Raw genomic sequence first — 21,760 nt, forward strand, 5'->3', positions numbered from 1 at the left:
CAGAAAGTTGAACAGTGTGGCATGGGTGCTGGAAAAGATTTACAGATTAAAATTTTTAAGGTACAAGAAAAGATAATTTAGTATGTACTTAATGTTTTCTTTAAATTAATTAAAATATGCATTATTTGATAAGCTGTATTGGGATACTTTACTAACAATTAGAGAAACAGTAAGTAAATTGTTACCTCATACCTCACACCTAAATCATTATAATTTGATTAACTGTGAAAGTAATAATACATGTCTTTCCAGTGTGCAGATAGATCATCATCAAGTAAATGGGACAAAGTGGGCACTTGTTTTTTCTTCCTATTGCTCTCCTAACTGGCACTGTTTTATAAATTTAATTCTGAATACCATAATGAATTGTTAGATATCCTCCTTTAGTATATATTCTCCAACTACAAAAGTGACATCACTCATGCTCCTCTCACTGTAAACCCAATCCCTTCTGTTGGAACAAAACACACATTTCTGCAGTCAAAAAAAAAACTTACCTGCAACACAGAGGCCCATTATAATGCATACCTAACATTCTATCCTTAGTTCATCTGCTCACCATTTTAGTTCTTGTACCAGATTGACTTATTACTGTGTGACCTAAGTAAGTGCTTTACAAACTTTGCAATTTACGATCTTGTTAGGACTCTACAAGATTCAGTAGAACTCTTTCTGACAAACTTGCATTTGATATGAATGCTGCAGACCTGTGGCCCACACTTTCAGCAAATTTATAATCTATTTATAAGTCATCTTTCTTCCTATTGCCTCTGAGCTATAAAACTATGTTAAATAGGCTAATTCTTTATCAGAGATTTCTATTTGTGCTCACGTTAATTTATTCCAAATTTATTTAAAAATATCACATTTTATAGTAAATGAATTAATGAATGTGACAATATTTTAGAAGCTCAAAATTATTTCATGTTAATAGTTCTTTTAAGCATAAAACATTTGAGTAACATAATAGTACCTTTGAGTATAAATGTAAACAGGATGGCTGTGTCCAGCTAATACAGATTTAATTTGCACTAAGGTAAAGAAATGATATAGAAATTCCTGGGGCAAGATTCTACTCAGCTCTCTTATTAGTCTTCTCAGGTTGGCCTGAGATAACACCATAGACTAGGTGTCTTAAACAACAGAACTGTATTTTCTTATGATCTAAAGCTGGAAGTCTAATACCAAGCTGTTGGTAGAGTTGATTCAGGCGAGGCCTCCTTTCCCTCTGGGGATGGCCACCTTCTGTGTAGATCTACACACTCTTGATGTCTCTTCCTCTTCGTATGTACATCAGTCCTATTTGATTGAACCCTCACTATTATGACATAACGTAAGCGAAATTATATCCTTAAAGGCCCTATCTCCAAATACTTTCATACTGGACTACAGCATGGGGAATTGGGGTGATGGTGAAGGTGAGGTCAGTCCACAATAGTATCTCCAATGTGAAATTAAAGTCATCCTTTCATCATCCTATTTTAATTTTTTTTTATAACTGCTTCATGTGTTTCCTCTAACTTTAAGTTCAAATACAGACGAAAAGCTGCCCCCAGCAGCCTGATATGTTACAAATGAAACATAAAAAAATATATATTTTACTTTGTTTTTTCCTTCACAGTGTTCTCTTCCTGCAGTTGCATAGATTATTCTAACCTACCGTCCTTTTATTAGATAACCATCTGGTAGGTATTTACTAATGTATAGAATCAACATAAAACCAACCCCTATAATTTTGAAATTTGTGCTTGGATACAGTTAGTCATCTTTGAAAGAGGGCATGACCCATCCACAGAAAGAAACATTTTAAACATTAAACAAAGCATAAAAAGATAATTAAGCAATGATAGGGTGCTCTACAATTACAAACAAATTTTCTTAATTATATGCTTCTTTGACACTCAATAGAAAATGCAGATAAGCCATTTAATGCATTTATAAATCAGATCAAATTTGAATATTTCCACTAAACATGCCAGTGGTACTTGCTGTTAGCTCTTTGCTTGGGTCTTGTTTTCTTCCTCACCTTTGTTCAGACATTAATACTGGAACAACTTATCAATTGCAGGCTTTTAATCCTATGAAGTAATGAAGATGAAAACCATTTAAAACATCAATAAAATAATTATTTGTGAATTACAAGCCTAACTTGATGTTATTAGAGCTAGACTATTAGAATTTTGCTCCAAGGTGATAACCTTTTCCTAACTCAAGTTCATGCACAATCATTTGTGCATTCTTATTCATGAAATAAAACCACAGGAGATCGTAGCCTGATTAAGATAAGTGCATAATCATGAAAAGTGACAAATCCACATTTGAACTGAAGATTTTTTCCTCTTTAGTGTCTCCCTTTAAGTGTTGATTTTCAAAGAGGCATGCAGGTTCTCTATTATTTGATGATAATTTGAAAGGAAGGATAGTGCCAAGATGTTGCTAAAATATCAACACACAACATATGCATATGCGCATGCATACAAATATCCATCTTTTGGAAAAAATTTATTATAATCCTTGATCTTTTACTTTAAGTTTACTTTATATGTGTTCTTTAATTTCAAAATAATATCTTCCTGGAGATTTCCTTTTTTAAATCTCAACCAGCATACTCTTACGTAAAGGAAATCATAAAGAGAGTGATTTTAGAAAGCTACCTTTGAAAAGAAATGATAAATCTTACTTTCAAAAACTTTTCATCTCAGATAAACAGAATAATTGAATTACACTGACACTTCAAGTAATAATTTTTGAAGAATTCATTATATTACATCTGCATGTATTCTTGGAAACATCACACAATAAAAAACATAAGTTTCTCATCTTTCATATCTCAGATTATGATATCATTATAAATTAGGCTGACAAACGTAGTCTTCCTATCTACTACTTACTGTCAATAGAAGGTTAAATGAAAAATTGGTCATAACCGAAAGTTGGGCTGATAAAAAACACCATAAAAAGTTAACAGAAAAACAAGCTAAAACACTGTAGACATATTCCAGATACAAATATCTAACAGGAACCATTTTCAGAATATATAAAGAAGAACTGTGCTGTGAATCAGTAATAGAAACACATGTAATCTCCAAAATAAATGGATAAAAAATTTGAATAGAAAACTTAAAAAATAATTTATAAAACAGTAAACACAAAAACATGCGCCTAACATTATTAGGCTAAGAGAAATGCGAATTAAAACAATCATTAGATCTCACTCATACTTATTAAATGGCTAAAATGAAATACAATAAAACCTCAAATCTTGGTGAAAACAGTGAGGTGAACATAGCTCTCCTACACTGCAAGGTCAAACATAAAATAGTACAATCACTTTCAAAATGCTTCCATTATTTCTTTAAAAATTAATGATTTGCATGCTTTATGTCTGGCAATTATTTTGGGAGATTTATCTAACAGAAATTAAAACACATTCTTATAAAAATATTGCACAAGAATGTTTATAACAACTTTACCCACATTACTCAGATGTGCACTGATATGGTCATACAATGAAATACTACTTAGCACTTAAGAAGAATTGTGTATTGATTACAGTATTCAACCAAAAGTATTAAGTAGAACAAACAAAAAAAATACTAAGAGGGATAACATATTAAGCTGCTCATCAACAGTCAGGGTGAGGGCTGATCAATCACTATTTCTCATAGTGTTCATTTCACTTTAACAGGTTTCCTTTTTGGTGCTCAGTTAGTTGTCACCTATCAAGGAGAACAAGTGGTATTTGTCCCTTTGGGATTGGTTTATTTCACTCAACATAATGTTTTCCAAATTCCTAACAGGGATCACTTTTCAGTTAAAATTTAAACACCTAAGAATAATTGTGTGTTAATTACAGAGTTCAACCAATGGTACTAGAACAAAAAAAATACTAAAATGGATAAAGTATTACATTGTACATCAACCGTCACGCTAAGAAATGATCAAGTCACTGTTTCTCATAGTGTCCATTTCACTTCAGCAAATTTCCCCCCTTTGGTGCTCGGTTAGTTGTTGCCAATCATGGAGAACATATGATATTTGTCCCTTTGGGACTGGCTTAATTCACTCAGCATGATGTTTTCCAAATTCCTCCATCTTGTTGCAAATGACTGGGTTTCGTTGTTTTTGACTTCTGTATAGTATTCTATAGAGTACATGTCTCCTAATTTCTTTATCCAGTCTACTGTTGATGGGCATTTGGGTTGGTTCCAGGTCTTAGCTATTGTGAATTGAGCTGCAATAAACATTAATGTGCAGACTGCTTTTTTGTTTGCCAATTTAATTTCCTTTGGGTAAATTCCAAGGAGTGGGATGGCTGGGTTGAATGGTAGGGTTATCTTCAGGTTTCTGAGGAATCTCCAGACTCACTTCCATAGTGGTGTAACCAGTTTGCATTCCCACCAACAGTGGGTTAGTGTCCCTTTTCCCCACATCCTTGCCAGAATCTATTGTTGGTAGATTTCTGAATGTGAGCCATTCTAACTGGGGTGAGGTGGAACCTCATTGTGGTTTTGATTTGCATTTCTCTGATTGCTAGTGATCCTGAACATTTTTTCATGTGCCTGTTGGCCATTTGGATTTCCTCTTTTGAAAAATGTCTATTGAGGTCATTGGCCCATCTCTTAAATGGGTTGTTTGTTTTGATGTTGTGGAGTTTCTTGATCTCTTTGTAGATTCTGGTTATCAACCCTTTATCAGTTGCATAGTTTGCAAATATATTTTCCCATTCTGTGGGTTATCTCTTCACTTTCCTAACTATTTCTTTTGCAGTACAGAAACTTCTCAATTTGATGCAATCCCAAATGTTAATTTTGGCTTTGACTGCCTGTGCTTCTGGGGTGTTTTCCAAGAAGTCATTGCCGGTACCTATATCTTGAAGGGTTTTTCCAATGCTCTCATATAATTTGATGGTGTCAGGTAGTAGATTTAAGTCTTTAACCCATGTTGAGTGGATTTTTGTGTAAGGTGAAAGGTAGGGGTCTTGCTTCATGATTCAGTACGTGGAAATCCAATTTTCCCAGCATCATTTATTGAATAGACTGTCCTTACTCCAGGGATTGGTTTTGGATCCTTGATCAAATATGAGTTGGCTGTAGATGTTTGGATTGATTTCTGGTGTTTCAATTCTGTCCCATTGGTCTATCCATCTGTTTCTGTATCAGTACCATGCTGTTTTGATTACAACTGCCCTGTAGTATGTCCTGAAATCTGGTATTGTGATTCTTCCGGCTTTGTTTTTTGTTGTACAAGATTGCTTTAGCTATTCGAGGTCTCCTGTGTCTCCATATAAATTTCAGCTTCATTTTTTCCAGATCTGAGAAGAAGGTCTTTGGTATCTTGATTGGTATTGCATTGAATCTATAAATTGCTTTTGGGAGAATGGACATTTTGATGATATTGATTCTTCCAATCCATGAGCATGGAAGATTTTTCCATTTCTTGGTATCCTCTTCTATTTCTTTCTTTCAGATTTTGTAATTCTCATCGTAGAGTTCTTTAACGTCCTTGGTTAAGTTTATTCCAAGGTATTTGATTGTTTTTGTAGCTATTGTGAATGGGATTGATCTTAGAAGTTCTTCCTCAGCCGTGGCATTGTCTGTGTATACAAAGGCTGTTCATTTTTGTGCATTGATTTTATACCCTGCTACTTTGCCAAACTCTTCTATGAGTTCCAATAATCTCTTAGTAGAGTTCTTTGGGTCCCCTAAATAAAGAATCATATCATCTGCAAAGAGGGATAGTTTGAGTTCTTCCTTCCCAATTTGTATCCCTTTAATTTCTTTTTCTTGCCTAATAGCTCTGGCTAGAACTTCCAGAACTATATTGAATAGCAGTGGTGAGAGTGGGCATCCCTGTCTGGTACCAGATCTCAGTGGAAATGCTTCCAACTTTTCCCCATTCAATAGGATGTTGGCTGTGGGTTTTTCATAAATTGCTTTGATTGTATTGAGGAATGTTCCTTCCAAAGCCAGTTTGTTTAGAGTTTTCATCATGAATGGGTGTTGTATTTTATCAAATGCTTTCTCGTTCTATTGAGATAATCATATGGTTTTTCTTCTGCAGTCTGTTAATGTGGTGTATCACATTGATTGTTTTGCGCACATTAAACCATCCCTGCATACCAGGGATAAATCTCACTTGTTCTGGTGGATAATCTTTCTAATGTGTTGTTGCATTCTATTGGCAAGAATTTTATTGAGGATTTTTGCATCTATGTTCATCAGGGATATTGGTCTGTAATTCTCTTTCAATGCTGCATCTTTTTCCGGCTTAGGAATTAAGGTGATGCTGGCTTCATAGAAAGAATTTGGGAGGATTCCCTCTTTTTTGATTGTTCTGAATAGTTTGAGAAGAATTGGAGTCAGTTCTTCTTTAAATGTCTGGTAGAATTCAGCAGTGAATCCATCAGGTCCTTGGCTTTTCTTTGTTGGGAGGGCCTTTATTACTGTTTCAATTTCTGTCTCAGTTATGGGTCTGTTTAGGTTTTCGATGTCTTCCTGGTTCAATTTAGGTAGGTTGCATGTGTTCAGGAATCTATCCATTTCTGATAGATTTTCCTGTTTGCTGGCATACAAGTCCTTGTAGTAATTTCTGATGATTCTTTTTATTTCTGTGGTGTCTGTTGTTACGTTTCCTTTTTCATCTCTGATTTTATTGATTTGGGTCTTTTCTTTTTTTAATTAGTTGGGCCAATGGGGTGTCAATTTTGTTTTTTCTTTTTTTTTCAAAAAACCAGCTCCTCGTTTGGCTGATTTTTTGTAATGTTTTTTTTTTTTTTTTTATTCAGTCCTGTTGATTTCTTCTCTGATTTTAATTATTTCTCTTCTCCTACTAGATTTGGGTCTGGTTTGCTGTAGGTTTTCTAGATCCTTGAGGTGAATTGAAAGTTTATCTATGTGGTGCCTTTCCAATTTCTTGATGTAGGCACCTATTGATATAAACTTTCCTCTTAACACCGCTTTTGCTGCATCCCATAAGTTTTGGTATGTTGTACTGTTATCCTCATTTACTTCCAGAAAATTTTTGATTTCTGTTTTAATTTCTTCTATGACCCATTGTTCATTCAGGGGCATGTTGTTCAATCTCCATATGTTTGCGTTTGCTCTAGGGACTCCTTAGTTGCTAATTTCCAACTTCATTCCTTTATTGTCTGAGAAGCTGCATGGTATGATTCTAATTCTTTTGAATTTGCTGAGATTTGCTTTATGGCCTAGTATGTGATCAGTCCTAGAGAAGGTTCCATGTACTGCTGAGAAGAATGTAAAATCTTTAGCTGTAGGGTTGAAAGTTCTGTATATATCTGTTAGATCCATTTGGGCTATAGTGTTTTTTAAATCTATTGTCTCATTGTTGATCTTCTGTCCTGTTGATCTGTCTATTTCTGAGAGTGGAGCATTGAAGTCCCCCAGTACTGTTGTATTGGGGTCTAACTCTCCTTTAAGTCCCTTAACAAATCTTTTAGATAAACTGGTGCCCTGTAGTTAGGTGCATATACATTGATAATTGTTAGATCTTCCTGTTGAATTGATCCCTTAATCATTATATAGTGCCCCTCTTTGTCTGTCTTAACAGTTTTTGTTTAAAATTTATGTTGTCCAATATTAAGGTGGATACGCCCACTGTTTTTTCATTTCTGTTGGCATGGTATATCTTTTTCCAGCCTTTCACTTTCAGTCTGTATGCATCTTTGTTGCAAAGATGGGTTTCTTGTAAGCAGCAAATAGATGGGTTTTGTTCCTTAACCCAATCAGCCAATCGGTGTCTTTTAACTGGACAGTTCAGGCCATTCACGTTCAATGTGACTAATGATAAGTGGTAACTTTGCCCTGCCATTTGCCAAAGATAAGTTCTAATATATGCTTTGAATTCCCTGTGATCTTTTGCTGTGAGCTATCCTTCCTTGGTTTCCTTCCTTTACCTTCTTTCATATTGATGACCGTGTTTCTTTGTTTCTGTGTGTAACACATCTTTAAGCATCTTTTGCAGGGCTGGACGAGTGGCAACAAATTCTTTCAATTTCTGTTTGCTATGAAAAGTCTTTATTTCACCTTCATTCACAAATGATAGCTTTGCAGGATATAATATTCTGGGCTGGCAGTTGTTCTCTCTTAGTACCTGGGCTACATCTCGCCATTCTCTCCTAGCTTGTAGGGTTTCTGATGAGAAGTCAGCTGTGAGTCTGATTGGAGATCCTCTGAGAGTAATCTGATGTTTCTCTCTTGCACATTTTAGGATCTTTTCTTTATGTTTCACTGTGGAGAGTTTAATTACAACGTGTCGTGGTGAGGGTCTCTTTTGGTCGTGTTTATTAGGGGTTCTGTGAGCTTCCTGTACTAGGATTTCTCTGTCCTTCTCCAAACCTGGGAAATTTTCTGCTAATATCTCACTAAAAAGGCCTTCTAATCCTTTCTCCCTCTCCATGCCTTCAGGAACTCCTAGAACCCGAATGTTGGGTTTTTTAATAGTATCCTGAAGATTCCCGACAATATGTTTTAGATTTCTAATTTCCTCTTCTTTTCTTTGGTCTGACTGTATCCTTTCCTGTTCTCTGTCTTCTAAGTCCGATATTCTCTCTTCTGCTTCACCCATTCTGTTTGTAAGGCTCTCTATTGTGTTTTTCATTTGATCTATTGAATTCTTCACTTCAGTCAGTATCACAGTTTCCTGTTGTACTAGTTGTTTCGTTTCACTTTGATTCCTCCTTAATATTTCATTTTCACGAGAGAGATTTTCTATCTTGTCCATTAAGGATTTGTGTAGTTCAAGAATTTGTTTTTGAGAACTTCTTAATGTTCTTATCAATTTTTTGAGATCTGCTTCTTGCATTTCTTCTATGTCATCATCCTCATAATCTTGAATTGGGGTGTCTTTTTCATTTGAGGGCTTCATTGTGACTTCCTTGTTTTTATTACCTTGGTTTTTGCGTTTGTTATTTGTCATATTGGAGATATTTGGTTTCTTCACTGTGGTGCTTTTTCTTGTTATACTATGACTCTAGATTAAGTGGACTATCTGTTTTTGATGGAGCCTTAGGGCTTGAGATGGGTGTGGCCTGAGAGCTCTGTTTGGTGTGCCAAAGGTGACACTCCCAGGTTATGCGTGGTAAACCTCTCTCTCTCTCTCTCTCTCTCTCTCTCTCTTTTTTTGATTCAAAAGGGAAGTTATTCTGCACAGCTGAACGAAGTTAGAGGTAGTTAGCAGGCAAATGATATACCCACAGGAGCCAGAGATCAGAAGCTCTTTCCCAAGGACCACACAGGGAATCTGTTCGGCCCTTAGAGTGGGCTCAAATTCTCCTTCAGTCTCCCACTGGGTTGCCAAAGTTGCGGAATTGTAGCATCTCTGGAGAGTGCTCACGTGAATTCCGTGAGTTCTCTCCCCCACCGTCTCTTTTTTCACAGTCTCAGTTCAGTAGCGCCATAAATTTACTAGGTCCTAATCTCCTGTTAATTCGCCCCACCCAGAGTCAGGTTTTACTGCTAGGCTCAGGGCCGGTGCAGACCTGAGGTCGCTCTGCTTATGAGGTATGTCCAAGATGGCGCCTGCTCTTTGTCTTGCTCGCCCTTGAGAGGTGAGCAGAGAGAGAGAAACCCGTGTCCGTACCAGTCACCTTTTTATTTTTCCCTCTCTCTCTCTTCCAGTTAGCTTGGTGAAGTCCCCCCCGCCCCGGGGGTCGTTCCCTCTAGTCTCCTCTCTCCGCTTGCCTGCCGGTGTCTCGGGTTATTGAGGTTCGGCTCACCTCGCGTTCCAGCGCTGATGTGTTGAGTCTGCCGCTGGTGTCCCGAACTGTGGGCTCCCACGCTCTCCACGCAGGTCTGCTCCACTTCCAGCGCCGATGTGTGGACTCGGAGCCCTGGACGTCCCAAGTCTCCCCGCTGTTGCACTCTCCTTCGAGCACTTGCGCGCAGACCCTGCAGCTTGCGCAGCTCAGTCCCGCGGCTCGGCTTCCGCGGCTCAGTCCCGCGGCTCGGTCCTGCGGCTCGGCTTTCGCGCGCGGTGGGCGACCTTGTTCTCCCAGTAGGTCCTCCGATTCACGCCCACTGGATCCAGAAGAGTTTTGTCTGCAATATTTTCCTGGTTCTTTTTTCTGAGGCTACCGTAACTCCCCTTTTATTAAACTAAATTTTCCCGGACTATCGGTGCGCGCCCTCACTATTCCGCCATCTTGGCTCTCACCGCTTCCTATTATTTTTAACATTTATTTATTTATTTGAAAGTAAGAGAGAGAGAGAGATTTTCCATCCACTAGCTCACTCCACAAGTGGCCACAAAAGCCAGGGCTGGGCCAGGCTGAAGCCAAGGACCAGGAGTTTCATCTGAATAGCATACATGGGCGGCAGGGAGCCGAGTACTTGGGCCACCTCTGCTGCTTTCCCGTGCTGTTAGCAGGGAGCTGGATCAGAAGTGGAGCATTCAGGGACACTAACCAGCACTCTTATGTGATGCTGCCTTTTAGGCCTTAGCTTTACCTGCTGTGCCACAAGGCTGATCCTTGCAATGTGCTTTCTGAAAAGGCACAGTATGGTGTTTTTGTTTTGTTTTTCTTTTTCTTTTTTATGATTTATTTATTTATTTGAAAGAGCTACACAGAGAGGGAGGGAGGGAGAGGGAGAGAGAGAGATTTGCTTGTTCATCCTTGATATAATCACAACAGCCACGACTGGGTCAGACTGAAATCAGGAGCCAGGAGCTTCACCCAGGTCTCCCACATAGGTGGCAGGGATCCAGACATTTGGGCTCTCTTCTGTTGCTTTTCCTAGGCCATTATCAAGGAGTTACATCGTTGCCCTTCTGGCTGCTCTGATATGTGAGCAGCCAGAAGGGCAATGATGTGTGATACAGTCAGGACTCCAGCCAGCACCCATATGGGGTGCTGTCATTGGAGACACCAGTTTAACCTATTGCACTACAACATTGCCCTCCCCCTCTCTTTCTATGTAAGAACATACAACCTATACATTCTGTTTCTCTGGAGAACCTCTGATGAGTATAATAAAGTTATTTTCCACTTATGATGTGCAACTCAATTAAACATGACTTTAAAATTCATTAAAATCACCATAATGGGAGCTGTAGTCCATATGGGATGCCAGCATTGCAAGCATTGGATTTGCCCCCTATGCCACAATGCCAGTCCCCAATTATGGTGGTTTTAATGACTTTTTAAGTTGTTCTTTATTGAGCTGCATCTTATAAATACAGAATAAAGTTTTAATCACCAACTTCTCTTTCAGCCTTAATAAGGTAGGTGGATATTTTAGATCTGTGCCTTGAAATTATGGTCAGTTGATTAATACCTTTGGATAGCACTGGTTTAGAGTACTTAGAATACTTATAGTGATGGTTTTAAACTTGGCAATAGCTTTGATATCTCATTATTTCAATATGTTGGTCCAGTTACATGAAATCTTCACAAACCTATTTCACACAGGCAAGCATTTGTAAATACTGTTTATTTACAATATGCAAAATAAAGTCAATTAAAATGATGTATTCCTTATCTTATCTTGATATTCAAGCCTATACCTTGGAGCAGCAAATAAATTTGTAAATTCTATTCCCTTTACATTACAAATATATTGAAAATTTTTGTTGATTGGTGATTTGTCTTCAATAATTATCAACACCATTATAAAAATCATTGCATCATTTTAACAACCAGTAGTTATGCATAATTTCTGATCAGCCACATTCTAAAATAGCAACCACTCCTGCTTCAAAATTTTTCCGTGATTTCGTTTTGTACCAAAAATATAAATTTCAACTGATTTGGTCAAACTACTTATATCTATGTGAAACTCATTTTCTGGAACTGTACATGTTAAGTGTCTTGAACAGTAGTGTAGCGTATCTTTCATATAGTCCCCTAATGAACATAAAGTAAAAATGTGTTCAAAATTAGAAAAACTGAAATATCTACATCAGTCATTCTCACCTTGATTGTATTTTAGAGTCACTGCAATTATTTTATATAGGTGCTCAGGTCCTAATTAAAGGTTTCAGTTAATTGGTATGATATTTTTATGTATAATTATTAAAAATATCTTAGTTGATTCTAATGTACAATTTGGCTTGTGAATTGCAACTTATATTCATTAATTTTGCAAAAATTTCATATAAACTCAACCTTCAAATTAATTCAACAAATAAATTGTACCCACATTCTGAAATTTTCATAGACTGAAAACAGACATTTGTTCTAATTTAAATTTCTTGGCAGTCTATTCCACCAATATATGTGTTACAGTGTTTAATAGTTCTTTAATATGCACTGCAGGACGGCACCATGGCTCACTTGGCTAATCCTCTTGCTTGTGGCGACGGCACTCCGGGTTCTAGTAGCAGTTGGGGCGCCGGATTCTGTCCCAGTTGCTCCTATTCCAGTCCAGCTCTCTGTTGTGGCCTGGGAAGGCAGTGGAGGATGGCCCAAGTGCATGGGCCCTGCACCCACATGGGAGATCAGGAGGAAGCACCTGGCTCCTGGCTTTGGATTGGCACAGCGCTGGCCATAGTGGCCATTTTGGGGGGGGGAACCAACGAAAGGAAGACCTTTCTCTCTGTCTCTCTGTCTCTGTCTAATTCTGCCTGTCAAAAAAAAAAATTTGCACTGGAAAAAGTGATCTGGAGTTTATGTTTGTATTTATTGTGTTAAAATTACAATTTCATTGTAAATCAAAGTCAAAGATATGTGGGATTCTTGGTGAAATTTGAATAGCCTCCTTGAATAAAAACATAAATAACTAGAGACCTCAGATTGCCGAAGAATGTGAAGACGAATTGACTTCAGTCACAGAAGGGTATGAGAAAAACAAAAAAACCCATGTTTCCAGGAGATTGACTTACATTTTCTGTGGAGAAGTTACAGAACAGAGACCCAAAGGGACAGTGAGGAAAGAGGTCAGAGATGGTGCTGAGGTGGTCCACACAGCAGAAACAGCTGCCAGCTGGGAGCTGTCATCTTCCTAACTCAAGGTATGAAGAAGATGCTGCAAGCCTTACCACTGGCAGTTTTTAGCTAAGGAAGAATTCCGCAGACCCCCACTAACTTTAACTCCAGACTGGGGAGATGACAGGGGTCTGAGCAAATGGTTGACTCTGAGAAGGAAAGCCACATTGCCTCCAACTCTGCAGAGCTTGAAACTTCATTGGCTGTGTCGAGTCCCATGGCTGGCTGGTCTCTGTTCTTCTGGTACCACAAATCATTCAGAGCCTGGGTCAGGGAAACTTGAGCGGCAGAGAACAGATCCTCTGTATTCTGCAACTATGGGAGTGCTGGCCCTAATATCTCGAGATGTGCTTGCTCACTCCACATAGTCTAGAGGGGTTCCCCTCAGCTTCTTAGTATTACCAGCTGCTAGCAACACTAGAGGTCAAACCCCACCTGAAGAAGGTCCCCTCACAGTTCCTACCTCATGGTTTTGCACCACCAGGCACAAACCCCATCAACATCCTTGCATGCCTCATGAGAACTAGGAAGAGTGAACCACAGATGGAAGATTTTTCTCTCTCTCTCCCTCTGTAACTCTGCCTTTTATATAAATAAATAAATCTTGAAAAAAAGAAAAAAAAACTCAGTGAATTTAAGATTGAAATCATAACATGTAACTTCCATGACAACAAAGAAATAAAAATAGAAATCAACAGTGGAACAATAGAAAAACCACAAATATATGGAAATTAAACAACATCCTACCTAATGACCAATGTGTCATGATGAAAATAAGAAGGAAATATTTTTCTTGAAATAAATGAATATCAAAGCAGGTGAGATACAGCTAAAGCAGTATTAGAAAACTTAATAGCATTAAGTGCATACATTAAAAAAGAAAAAAGTCTCAAATGAAAGATCTAAAGATGAATATGGAAGATGTATAAAACAGGAACATATCATATTCAAAACAATTGAAGCTAAAAAGAAATACAAAAAAAATAAACAAAATTTGAAGTGTGCATTTTGAGAACAAAGCAAAATAGACAAAGCTTTTGCCAGAATAACAGAAAAAAAGAGAATGAACTCTAATAAATAAAATCAGAGGTGAAAAAGTAGATGTTACAATGGATGCCACTGAAATACAAAGGATCATAAGAAATTACTTTGAAAAGCTATGCTAACAAACTGGAAACCCCAGAGAAAATGGATAAATTCATGGATACATATAACCTAGCAAGAAGATACAGAAATGAAGAAGATACAGAATATTGAAACAGCTCCATAAGTCAGAATATTGAATCAGTAATTAAAAGTCTTATATCAGGTCTGGCATTGTGGCTATCACCCACTGTGCCAGCTTCCCATATGAATGGCAGCCCATGTCCCAGCTGCTCTACTTACAAGCCAGCTCCTTGCTAATGGCCTGGAAAAATAGCAGCAGATGATCCCAGTATTTGGGTCCCAGCCACACATGTGGGATATCTGAATGAAGCTTCTCACTTTGGCCTGTTCCACTGCTGGCCATTGTGGTCATCTGGGGAATGAATAAGCAGAAAGATTCTCTCTCTCTCTCTCTCTCTCTCTCTCTCTCGGTGTGTGTGTGTGTGTGTGTGTATGTGTCTGCCTGTCTCTGTTTCTTCTTCTCTTTCTGTAACCCAGACATTCAAATAAACAAATCTTAAAAAAAAGAGCTTTCCATCAAAGAAAGGTCCAGGACCATGTCTTTAAAAGAACCAATTTCAATAGTTTTCAAATTACTCCAAAATATTTATTAATATGGGATTCTGCTAAACAATTTTCATGAGTTCAGTGTCACTTTATCAATCTGACCCAAAAGTGAACAAAAACACAACATAAAGAGAAATACAGACCTATATCCTTGATGAAAATAGATGCAATAATTCTCAGCAAGATGCTAGCAAGCCAAATTCAACAAAAATGTTGTACAGCATAGTCATATGGGATTTATCACAGATTCTAAGTGTGGCTCAACATTAATAAGTCAAATGTCACAAGTCATATCACCAGAAAGAACAAAAATCACATTGCCATCTCAATAGATGAGGAAAAAGTATTTGTAAGATTGAACATCCCCTAATGATAAAGCTACCTCCAAAAATTAGGTGTAGATGAACATACCATAAAATTATAAAAGCTCTTAATTTCAAACTAAATGTCAATATCACACTGAATGGAGAAATGTTAAAAACCTGGAACAAGGGAGGAGGGCAAGATGGCAGAATAGGAAGGGAGCACACTGATAGTCCAGGAAGAGACAGTTTAATAAAAGTGGAGATACTGCAGGTTCAAGGAAGATTAGGGGAAGAAACAGCAGAAGAAACTCTTCCGGAACGAGATATTCACAGTGGACCTGCGTGGAAAGCATGGGAGCCCACAGTTCGGGACACCAGCGTCAGACTCAACACACCAGCGCTGGAACGCGAGGTGAGCCAAACCTCAATAGCCTGAGACACCAGCAGGCAAGCGGAAAGAAGAGACTAGAAGGAACGACCCCGGGGGGAAAAGTTCACCAGGCTAACTGGAAGAGAGAGAGAGAGAAAAAAAAGTGACTGATACGGACACGGATTTCTCTCTCTCTGCTCACCTCTCAAGGGCAAGCAAGACAAAGAGCAGGCGCCATATTGGACATACCTCATAAGCAGAGCGACCTCAGGTCTGCACCGGCCCTGAGCCTAGCAGTAAAACCTGACTCTGGGCAGGGTGAATTAACAGGAGATTAGGACCTAGTAAATTTGTGGTGCTACTGAACTGAGACTGTGAAAAAATAGACGGTGGGGGAGAGAACTCACAGAATTCACGTGAGTACTCTCCAGAGATGCTACAATTCCGTAACTTTGGCAACCCAATGGGAGACTGAAGGAGAATTTGAACCCACTCTGAGGGCTGAACAGATTCCCTGTGTGGTCCTTGGGAAAGAGCTTCTGATCTCTGGCTCCTGTGGGTATATCATTTGCCTGCTAACTACCTCCAACTTCATTCAGCTGTGCGGAATTACTTCCCTTTTGAATCAAAAAAAGAAAGGGAGAGAGAGAGAGAGATCTACCATGCCTAACCTGGGAGTGTCACCTTTGGCACACCAAACAGAGCTCTCAGGCCACACCCATCTCAAGCCCTAAGGCTCCATCAAAAACAGACAGTCCACTTAATCTAGAGTCATAGTATAACAAGAAAATGCACCACAGTGAAGAAACCAAATATCTCTAATATGCCAAATAACAAATGCAAAAACCGAGGTAATAAAAACAAGGAAGTCACCATGACGCCCTCAAATGAAAAAGACACCCCAATTCAAGATTATGAAGATGATGACATAGAAGAAATGCAAGAAGCAGATCTCAAAAAATTGATAAGAACATTAAGAAGTTCTCAAAAACAAATTCTTGAACTACAGAAATCCTTAATGGACAAGATAGAAAATCTCTCTCGTGAAAATGAAATATTAAGGAGGAATCAAAATGAAACGAAACAACTAGTACAACAGGAAACTGTGATAGTGACTGAAGTGAAGAATTCAATAGATCAAATGAAAAACACAATAGAGAGCCTTACAAACAGAATGGGAGAAGCAGAAGAGAGAATATCGGACTTAGAAGACAGAGAACAGGAAAGGATACAATCAGACCAAAGAAAAGAAGAGGAAATTAGAAATCTAAAACATATTGTCGGGAATCTGCAGGATACTATTAAAAAACCCAACATTCAGGTTCTAGGAGTTCCTGAAGGCATGGAGAGGGAGAAAGGATTGGAAGGCATTTTAGTGAGATATTAGCAGAAAATTTCCCAGGTTTGGAGAAGGACAGAGAAATCCTAGTACAGGAAGCTCACAGAACCCCTAATAAACACAACCAAAAGAGACCCTCACCACGACACGTTGTAATTAAACTCTCCACAGTGAAACATAAAGAAAAGATCCTAAAATGTGCAAGAGAGAAACATCAGATTACTCTCAGAGGATCTCCAATCAGATTCACAGCTGACTTCTCATCAGAAACTCTACAAGCAAGGAGGGAATGGCAAGATATAGCCCAGGTACTAAGAGAGAAAAACTGCCAGCCCAGAATATTATATCCTGCAAAGCTCTCATTTGTGAATGAAGGTGAAATAAAGACTTTTCATAGCAAACAGAAATTGAAAGAATTTGCCGCCACTCGTCCAGCCCTGCAAAAGATGCTTAAAGATGTGTTGCACACAGAAACACAGAAACACGGTCATCAATATGAAAGAAGGTAAAGGAAGGAAACCCCACAGCAAAAGATCACAGGGAATTCAAAGCATATATTAGAATTTATCTTTGGCAAATGGCAGGGCAAAGTTACCACTTTTCATTAGTCACATTGAACATTAATGGCCTGAACTGTCCAGTTAAAAGACACAGATTGGCTGATTGGGTTAAGGGACAAAACCCATCTATTTGCTGCTTACAAGAAACACATCTTTCCAACAAAGATCCATACAGACTGAAAGTTAAAGGCTGGAAAAAGATATACCATGCCAACAAAAAAGAAAAAAGAGCGGGCGTAGCCATCTTAATATCGGACAACATAAACTTTACCACAAAAACTGTTAAGAGAGACAAAGAGGGACACTATATAATGATTAAGGGATCAATTCAACAGGAAGATATAACAATTATCAATGTATATGCACCTAACTACAGGGCACCAGTTTATCTAAAAGATTTGTTAAGGGACTTAAAAGGAGACTTAGACCCCAATACAATAGTACTGGGGGACTTCAATACTCCACTCTCAGACATAGGCAGATCAATAGGACAGAAGATCAACAAGGATACAGTAGATTTAAATGACACTTTAGCCCAATTGGATCTAACAGATATATACAGAACTCTCAACCCTACAGCTAAAGATTTACATTCTTCTCAGCAGTACATGGAACCTTCTCTAGGATTGACCACATACTAGGCCATAAAGCAAGTCTCAGCAAATTCAAAAGAATTAGAATCATACCATGCAGCTTCTCAGACCATAAAGGAATGAAGTTGGAAATTAGCAACTCAGGAATCCCTAGAGCATACGCAAACACATGGAGATTGAACAACATGCTCCTGAATGAACAACGGGTCATAGAAGAAATCAAAAGAGAAATCAAAAACTTTCTGGAAGTAAATGAAGATAACAGCACAACATACCAAAACTTATGGGATGCAGCAAAAGCAGTGTTAAGAGGAAAGTTTATATCAATAGGTGCCTACATCAAGAAATTGGAAAGGCACCAAATAGATGAGCATTCAATGCATCTCAAGGACCTAGAAAAACTGCAGCAAACCAGACCCAAATCTAGTAGGAGAAGAGAAGTCATTAAAATCAGAGAAGAAATCAACAGGATTGAATCCAAAAAAATTACAAAAAATCAGCCAAACGAGGAGCTGGTTTTTTGAAAAAATAAACAAAATTGACATGCCATTGGCCCAACTAACTAAAAAAAGAAGAGAAAAGACCCAAATCAATAAAATCAGAGATGAAAAAGGAAACATAACAACAAACACCACAGAAATAAAAAGAATCATCAGAAACTACTACAAGGACTTGTATTCCAGCATACAGTGAAACCTATCAGAAATGGATAGATTCCTGGACACATGCAACCTACCTATATTGAACCATGAAGACACAGAAAACCTAAACAGACCCATAACTGAGATAGAAATTGAAACAGTAATAAAGGCCCTCCCTCCCAACAAAGAAAAGCCCAGGACCAGATGGATTCACTGCTGAATTCTACCAGACATTTAAAGAAGAACTAATCCCATTTCTTCTCAAACTATTCAGAAAAATCGAAAAAGAGGGGATCCTCCCAAATTCTTTCTATGAAGCCAGCATCACCTTAATCCCTAAGCCAGAGAAAGATGCAGCACTGAAAGAAAATTACAAACCAATATCCCTGATGAACATAGATGTACAATGATGTACAATGTAATACTTTATACATTTTAGTATTTTTTAGTATTTTAGTATTTTAGTATTTTTTTTATTCTAGTACCATTGGTTGAATTCTGTAATTAACACACAATTATTCTTAGGTGTTTAAATTTTTTTTTAACTTTTATTTAATGAATATAAATTTCCAAAGTACGGCTTATGGATTACAATGGCTTCCCCCCCATATCGTCTCTCCCACCCGCATCCCTCCCTTTTCCCACTCCCTCTCCCCTTCCATTCACATCAAGATTCATTTTCGATTATCTTAATATACAGAAGATCAGCTTAGTATACATTAAGTAAGGATTTCAACAGTTTTCTCCCACACAGAAACAAAAAGTGAAAAATAATAGATGATTTTTTTTAAATGATGATGAAATCAGATCAGACCTATTGTCATGTTTAATCCCAGTGAGAGTCAAATTGGGAATTGATAATTTCTTTTTTTTTTTTTTTTTATAGAAGATCAGTTTAGTATGCATTAAGTAAAGATTTCAACAGTTTGGACCCCCATAGAAACACAAAGTGAAATATATTGTTTGAGTACTCGTTATAGCATTAAATCTCAATGCGCAGCACATTAAGGACAGAGATCCTACATGAGGAGTAAGTGCACAGTGACTCCTGTTGTTGACTTTACAAATTGACACTCCTGTTTATGGCATCAGTAATCTCCCTATGCACCAGTCATGAGTTTCCAAGGCTATGGAAGCCCTCTGAGTTCTCTGACTCTTATCTTATTTAGACAAGGTCATAGTCAAAGTGGAGGTTCTCTCCTCCCTTCAGAGAAAGGTACCTCCTTCTTTGAAGACCTGTTCTTTCCACTGGGATCTCACTCACAGAGATCTTTTGCCAGAGTGTCTTGGCTTTCCATGCCTGAAATACTCTCATGGGCTTTTCAGCCAGATCCGAATGCCTTTAGGGCTGATCCTGAGGCCAGGTTTCCTTTTTGGTGCTCAGTTAGTTGTCACCTATCAGGTAGAACATATGTTATTTGTCCCTTAGGGATTGGCTTATTTCACTCAGCATAATGTTTTCCAAATTCCTAACAGGGATCACTTTTCACTGAAAAGAAGGATCATTTTTTTAATCCATTCAGCCTGTCACTACCTTTTAATTGAAGAATTTTGGCCTTTATATTCAAGGTTAAAGGGAGAATATCCAATTAACAAAATGAGACATTAAAAAGGAGATGTTTAAAAAAGGACATGTCAAAAATTAAGACCTTCTTAACAAAGAAGAGCCCAGGACCAAATGATTAACTGCTGATTTCTACCAAACATTTAAAGAAGAACTAACTCCAATTCTTCTCAAACTATTCAAAACACTTGAAAGGGAGGGACTTCTTCCAAACCCCTTCTATGAATCCTGCATCACCTTAATTCCCAAACCAGAAAAAGATACAACAGAGAAAGAATTATAGACCAATATCCCTGATGAACATAGACGTGAAAATCATCAATAAAACACTAGCTAATCCAGTGTATTAACACAACCATAAAAATCATTTACGTGGACCAAGTGGGATTTATCCCTGGTAAATAGGGGTGGTTCAACATCAAATTAGGAATGGTTCAACAAATCAATAACTGTGATGCATCACATTAACAAAATGAAGAACAAAGAGTATATGATTATCTCAATAGATGCAGAAAAACCTTTTGATAAAGTACATCTTTTCATGTATAGAAGGAAAATCCTCAACACTATCAAGGCAATATATAACAAACCCATGCTCAGCATCTTATTGAAAGGAAAAAATCTGGAAGGATTTCCACTAAGATCCACAACCAGGCAAGGAGCCCACTCTCACCATTGCTATTCAATATAGTTTTTAAAATTTTAGCCAGAGTCATTAGGTGAGAAAAAGAAATCAAAGGGATATAGATTAGAAAGGAAGAAGTCAAATTATTTATTTGGAGATGACATGATTCTATATATTGAGAAATCAAAACACTACACTAAGAGACTGCTGGAACTCATAAGAGAGTTTGGTGAAGTGGTAGGATATGAAATCAACACACACAAATCAATAGCCTTTGTACACCCAGACAATTCCATGGCTAACAAAAACTTCTAAGATAAATCACATTCACAATAGCTACAAAAATTAAATTCTTTGGAATAAATTTGACCAAGGAGTTGAAAGATCTCTACAACGAAAATTACAAGAAATAAAGAAAGAAATGAAAGACAACAAAAAAGGGAATAATCTTCATATTCATGAATTGGAAGAATTAGTATCATCAAAATGTCTATACCACCCAATCTAAATTATAGGTCGAATGCAATTCCAGTCAAAATACCAATGAAATTCTTCTCAGATCTAGAATAAAAGATGCTGAAATTTATATGGAAACACAAGAGATTCTAATAGCTACAACAATTTTAAACAACAAAAACAAAGCCAGAGGCATCACAGTACCAGATTTCAAGACAAACTACAGGGCATTTATAATCAATACAGCCTGGTGCTGGAACAAAAATAGACATGTAGACCAATGGAACAAAAAAGAAACCCCAGAAATCAATCCATGTGTCTGCAACAAACTAATCTTTAACAAAGGAGCTAAAATCAATCCTCAGAGAAAAGACAGTCTCTTCAACAAATGGTACTGGGAAAACTGGATCCGCATGTAGAAATACGAAACAAGACCTCCACCTTACACGTTATATAAAAATCAAGACAAAATACTTCAACGATTTAAATCTACAACATGATACCATCAAATTACTAGAAGAGATCATTGGAGAAATTCTGCAAGACATTTGCATAGTCAAAATCTTCTTGGAACAGACTCCAGAAGCACAGGCAATTAAATAAAACATAGAAAAATGAGATTACATCAATCCAAGCTTCTGCACTACA

The sequence above is a fragment of the Oryctolagus cuniculus genome, chromosome 4 (genome assembly GCF_964237555.1).
Source record: "Oryctolagus cuniculus chromosome 4, mOryCun1.1, whole genome shotgun sequence".
NCBI classification, from domain to species: Eukaryota; Metazoa; Chordata; class Mammalia; order Lagomorpha; family Leporidae; genus Oryctolagus; species Oryctolagus cuniculus.